Below are 6,603 nucleotides of genomic sequence, written 5' to 3'. Positions count from 1 at the left end.
ACTTTTTTCGAATTGTCAGCATTCCCTGATCGGAGTGAAGACATAGTAAAGAAAGGCAAAAAGAGCAAGAATCCCAGTGACACTAGAGAAGTCGCTGTTATTGGCAAGAAAACAGAAATGGGCAGAGACAAAACCAGTCTGCAAACTTTTAGTTTTCACGAGCAATGTACTTATAACGAGAAAGCAGCATTAAGGCACAAGGAACAATTTGGGCACATATTTGAAATCATGATTATCATGTCTTTAAGGTGAGACTATTTACCGTATGTTTCTGAAAATATATTTTATCCACTATCTTTGGTAAAAATCTGTGTTTATATCAATATATAGGTAGAGATGTTTTATTTATTCATTTTCAAAAGAAAAAGTATACTAATCCTGTGTCTAGTGTGTACCCAACTCCTTGCATCATATATAGTCTTGTTCCCAAAGTAAGTTAAAATTTCTATGTGCCAATAACAGCAACCACAAATGAAAAAGGGAATGCCTATGGGAATGTATAAAATTAATTATGTCATATATATGTATATATGTATACATATATATATCAACAACGATGCTGAAACAGAGAAATCATAAGATCTTAGAACTATGATAGGCAAAACTTTAGATATTATTTATGCGGCATCTATCAGTCCTTCAGCAACCTTCAAAATTTTCATTTTCTTTTGTCTAGTAATACCACCATTGGAAATACCATATCCAAGGGGAAATAATCTGAAATGCCCACCAATGAGAGGCACAGGCAGGAGAACAATCAGAAGGGGAAGAGTATAGCTGAGGTATTTACAGCTGTGAATCCACTTTTTAGATCTCCCAAATGGTGGCTGGTTTTCTGTGCCCTGTGACCCAAGGCCTTAACTCCAGGGAGGAATCACATTCCATTCAGCTGCTCCAGTATTGTTTCCCTCCAGCACATTATTGCTAGCTCCCTTGCTTGTTTCCCTAAATCCTGCCCATATCGTTATAAATTACTCCGCTATAAAAATCATCTAGTGAGAATACAGAGCAACAGGAACCCTCATTCATTGCTGGTGAAATGCAACATGGCATAGCCACTTGGAAAGATAGCTTGGCCGTTTTACACAAAACTAAATATAATCTTACCATACAATCTAGCAATCACATTTACTCAACTGATGTGAAAATTTATGTCTAGACAAAAACCTGCACATGAATGTTTATAGCAGCTTGATTTATATTCACCAAAAACTGTCAGCAATCAAGATGTCCTTCAATAGATAAATGGATAAATGCACTATGGTTCATTCTCATAATGGAATGTTAGCAATAAAAAGAAATGAACTATCAAGACACCACAAAAACATGGAGGAACTTTAAATACACATTGCTGAATGAGAGAAACCAATCTGGGAAGGTTACGTACTATCTGATCTCAATTATATGATTACACAATATTCTGGAAAAGACAAAACTATAGAGGGAGTAAAACAGTCAGTGGTTGCCAGGGGTTTGTTGTCAAGAAAAGTTGCATAGGTGAATTATAGAGCATTTCAGGGCAGTGAAACTATTCTGTATGTTACTGTACTGGTGGGTACATTATATCATGCATTTGCCGAACCCCACAGAACTTAGAGCACAAAGACTAAACCTTAATGTATGCAAATTTTAAAGCATTATTTAGGAGGTCAGGGTGTATCCCAGGATGGAATGAAGACCATGACCAGAGAATCTAACTACATTACAAATGTATGGAACAGCCTCAGTGTAAGAGGATACAAGAGGAAGGTTAAAACCTAACTGACTTTGGAAACGAGCTGAATCTGTAAGGCTAAAGGCAAAAGAAACTGCTCATAAGTACTACACCATTTTTGATAAAGTTGTTTTCTACAGAAGTAAGGTTAGCAATTATAATACTCCTGTGTATATACCATGTAATTGAACAATTAAGAAAAATGGTTGGTGGATGGCTGGACCCAGGTTTCTCACTGTTGGAGTACAAGTTGACAGATAGGCAAGGGGAGAAGTCCAGAATAATCCATGTGGTAATGGATCAGAGTTGAAGACATCAGTATGAACTCATGTTTAGCTTAGTAGAGAAGTTTACTTATAGAGATATTTATAAATATGAATATATACAAGAGTTAGTATACACACATATATTTCCCTGTTCTGACAGCTGAGAGAGTCAAAAAGTAAAAATATCCCGGTAACAATGAGCACACCGAGTGCCCAGATTTGGTTTCTAATATTATCCTCCAATAAAAGGAATTAGGGCTCCTTGAGGAAGTGGCTGATTCTAATACTGGGGCCGGAAATATACAAGATGGGCCTGGAGCATCTTATAGTGTCGGAAAGTAAGGAAGTACTTTAAAAAATTCTCTATCGATGAGGTTATGTCAAAAGAACATAGGAGGCAACTGAAAGAGTTCCCAATGACCAAAGCTGGAAACATTTGAGCAACAAAAGAAAGTAGTATTGGATTATAACCCAAAGAATACCATATATATCCATTAGTCCATACTAATAAAAAAAATTAATAGGGGTAAAAGATAAATCCCCCTTGCAGAAGAATTCTAAATAATATATATAGATACACATCCCTCAAGGAGAGGGAGAATAAATCCCTGCTCTTTAAGTGTGGGCTGTATGTAGTGACTTCTTTTCCCAATAAATACATTATGGAAAGGGTGGGGGAGAGTAACTTCATAGTGGAGGAACCTGACAAATACGACTTCAGCCAGGTGATTGAAGTCAACACCAACAGTAATAAATCACAGTAACATTTGTACCCTTAGTATGACATAATGAAAATGACATTTCACCTGTGGCCTTCTCAAAACCCATAGCGTAATCATAAAAAAAGTCAGAAAAATTCCATTAGAGTGGCATTCTACAACATACCTGACCAGTATTCTTCAAACTGCCAAGGTCATGAAAAACAATGTCTGAGAAACTATCATAGCCCAGAGGCGCCTAAAGGGGTCTGACTGCACAATATAAAGCATCCTGGTTGGGATCCAGAAACAGGAAAAGACATTTCATGAACACTAAGGGAATCTGAATAAACTATGGGCTAATTTAGCTAATAGCCAAGTATCAATATTGATTTATCAATTGCAGCAAATGTAAAATACTGAGGTGAGATGTTAATAAGAGAAATTGGGTGAGAAGGTAGATAAGAGCTGTCTGTACTATCATCCAGTTTTTATGTAAATCCAAAACTGTTAAAAAAAATAGTCTGTTTTTCAAAAATCTCCCCAATCACCCAGTTAATTGTACAGTTTTCTTGGTAGGACACCGACTAATAATCCAAATATCTAACCAGAAGCAGAATGGTTAAAAAAACACTGTTTCTCTTGACCTGATGTAGCATTATACACCTGTTAAAAATCTTTTAATGAAAAGTATAAAAGGGAAAATGATATTTGAAAAGCAGAATACATCGTTTCATACGTATCGTGTTTACCAACTGTGTTCATTTTTTAGGCATCAATATGTGAAGAGCACTTACGAGGAGTAGAAAACAATTGTTCTGCTACTCTCCTTTCTTCTTCCTTGTGTTTTCCAAATTTCTATGAGTACATACTATCTTTCAAGGAAAAAAAATAACTTACACTTGAAAATTATTGATAAAGTTTTATACTCAACTATATTTCATGCCTTATCTGTTATTTTAACTTTATAATTTTGAAATTCCAGCATAGCTATAAAACTCAAAGTTTTGTTATTTGATGTATGGTATGGGCTGAATCGTGTTCCTCTAAAATTCCTATGTCAAAGTCCTAACCTCTGGTACCTCAGAATGTTATTGTATTTGGAGATAGATTATGAAAGAGCTAATTAAGTTAAAATAAGATCATAAGGGTGGACCCTGAGCCAATCGGACTGTTGTCCTTATAAGGGGAGAAGATTAAGACACAGACAGGGACACCTGAGTGGCTCAGTTGGTTAAGTGTCTGCCTTTGGCTTGGGTTGTAATGCTGGGGTCCTGGGATGGAGCCCCTTGTCAGGCCCCAGGTCAGGCTCCCTGCTCCGTGGGAAGTCTGTTTATCCCTCTCCCTCTGCCCCTCCCCCTGTTCATGCTTTTTCTCTCAAATAAACAAATAAAATCTTAAAAAAAAAAAAAAAAACAAGACACAGACAGGTACAGAGGGAAGAGTGTGTGCAGACACAGAGAGAAGGCAGATAAGGCAAGGAGAAAGGCCTAGAAAAAACCACCCGTGCTGACATCCTGAGTTTGGCCTTCTCGCCTCCAGAACTGTGAGAAAATGAATTTCTGTGGTTTAAGCCTCCTGTCTGTGGTCCTTTGTTATGAAAGCTTCAGCTAACAGGATGAAGCACTGTTCGGTATGAATCTCATTTCTCTCTGCATCTGTTTTAATCTTTCTATATTGTATGATTTAATAATTAGTTTCTAGTAACAATTGTTTGTTCCTAAAAACAGTATCACCATGAAAATAATTTGTCTTAATCTGATATTAACTCAATTGAAGACATGGGAAAAATACGTTTTCATTGAAATTTGTTGATGCTAAAAATAATCGGATGGGTTCCACGAGGATAAATTTATGTGGACAGTGTACAAATTTACACATATTCTCAAATAAAAACAAAATGAAACAAAACAAAAATACATAGAGAAAGAAGTAGGAGACCCTACACTGGTGGGCGAGCATTAGAATCACTTGGGAAATGTTTTAAATGGCCGATGCCTGGGTTTAGCTCTGAAAGTTCTGGTTTAAAGGCCTGGCATGTAGCCAGGTCACTGAAACTGTAAAAGCACTTCCAATTCTAATGTGCAGCCAGAATTGAGAACAGCTACTTTGTATTAAGGGCCTAGTAAAGGTTTTTCAAATTCCGCTCTTAGTCATAGAATCAATAAGAAACAAACCAAACAGTGGAAAACAAAGAATATCCTATCATCAGTAAAACCAAGGAAAACCTCAAAGCCTAAAATTTGAGTACAAAAGCATCTTTACTGATCCTGTAGAGAGGGAAGAAGGTGAACATTAACCGACTTTGGAACAGTGATTTGGAGTCAACGAATGTGAGGTCCTAAATCATAAGTAAAGAGAAGGCATCAAATGCGTGGAGCCTCTCAGGATGTCCCAGGTATCTGCCAGCTAGTCAGCACCCACCATGGTTTTTGTCGCTTTCTATACAGTGGTCTCTATTGTCTCCCGGACAATGGACAGTCACATCCATGGGCTCCCTGGAGGTGCTCAAGTTAAGTATCATGATTCAGGATCAGGAGGAACAGAGCTGCCAGGAGGGTCTCTGAACCACCTTCAACACCTGTGGCCACAGGGGGACCCCCCAGGAGGAGACCTGCGCATCTTTATAGATAAAATCACAAACTTCCTGGCTGTGATGTGGGCAATATAATGGAAGATTCAGTGCCGGTGAGAAGTTAATGGCAATAAGACTGACTCGGTGAGATGAGGAAGTGAAGCGGTTTTAAGTGCTGCAAGCTCATAGCTGTGCACCACAGCTCAACTGTACCTTGTAATGAACTATGCTATAAATTTTTTTAATAATTTCTATTTTGTTATATTAGTCACCATACAGTACATCCCCAGTTTTTGATGCAATTATGCTATAAATTTATACAGAGAAAAACATTGGATCAAAAATGTGTCTGCAACTCAGCCTTTTTCAGACGAATAGCTCATCAGCTTGCTAAAATCCATACTATTCATGCACACAATGGTTGGATTCCCTAATCTAATCTACGGCTACAGATGGGAAGGTATTTCCCTCTCATTCCTAGAGCATTTGCAGGTAAAGACATTAATAAAATGCTCCTAAGTAAAATACGAAGCCCTCAGACTTCAAGAGATGACTTATTTCAAGAAGAATCTTTCCAGCCTGAGATTACTAGTTGTGCTTTGCCATAATCTATAAAATCTACAGTGAGAAACAAGGTGCCATCCAGTTCATTGACTGTAAAATTCTGGACACAACTGCCTGCTACATGATATTAGAAATCATTTCAGTGAATTTACAGGTGCAAGTGGTGTGGACTATATTCTCTATCCAAACAGGGAATTCCAGGGTCAGGGGCTGCATGCTGACCTTGAAGCCTACAAAGAATATGAGGGCTTCGAGACAGAAATTGCCGAAAAGGAGGTAGAAATACTCTTTATTCAAGTCACTGGCTTCTCATATCTTTAGGAATCATGGGCTGTGATTCAAGCCAAATACCCCACTACTGAGTGTGATTTCCCTGAGTAAGCAATTGCTCGTTTTAACAAAAACTTCAAAATGAAGCCTGCAGTTACTGTATTAAAAGTGCTTAAGCAAAGAGATTTAATTATTCATAGGCAGCTGAGCAATCCTTGTATATCTTTTCTTAAGAAATTCTAAGAAGCCAATATTAATTAAAATTCTGTTATTTCACTTGGTTACCTTGCTTTATAAACTATAGCCTCTATACAATCAATTTTTTTAAGTAGATTGAATGATGTCAAGAAATACGTTACTGCTATCAGTATGTAGAGGCATAGAAATGTGTTGAATCTGCAAAGAGCTATGAAGATGTCAGTTTAACCCTTTCTTTGATAATTTAATCTATGTTATATGTGAATTATTATAAATTTAACATGATTCTATGACTTTCATCTGCTTTATCTGTTTGTC

At 37.1% G+C, this 6,603-nt stretch overlaps 1 pseudogene; it reads left to right on the top strand.

Moving 5' to 3' along the window:
- Positions 1–5,167: 5,167 nt before the first annotated feature.
- On the top strand, positions 5,168–6,330 carry LOC103658083 (annotated as a pseudogene).
- Positions 6,331–6,603: the final 273 nt, after the last annotated feature.

This window comes from Ursus maritimus, unplaced genomic scaffold, assembly GCF_017311325.1.
Source record: "Ursus maritimus isolate PB19 unplaced genomic scaffold, ASM1731132v1 scaffold_11, whole genome shotgun sequence".
In the NCBI taxonomy this organism is placed as follows: domain Eukaryota; kingdom Metazoa; phylum Chordata; class Mammalia; order Carnivora; family Ursidae; genus Ursus; species Ursus maritimus.
The sequence above is the reverse complement of the archived record's forward strand: the minus strand, read 5'-3'. Positions and strand labels throughout refer to the sequence as shown.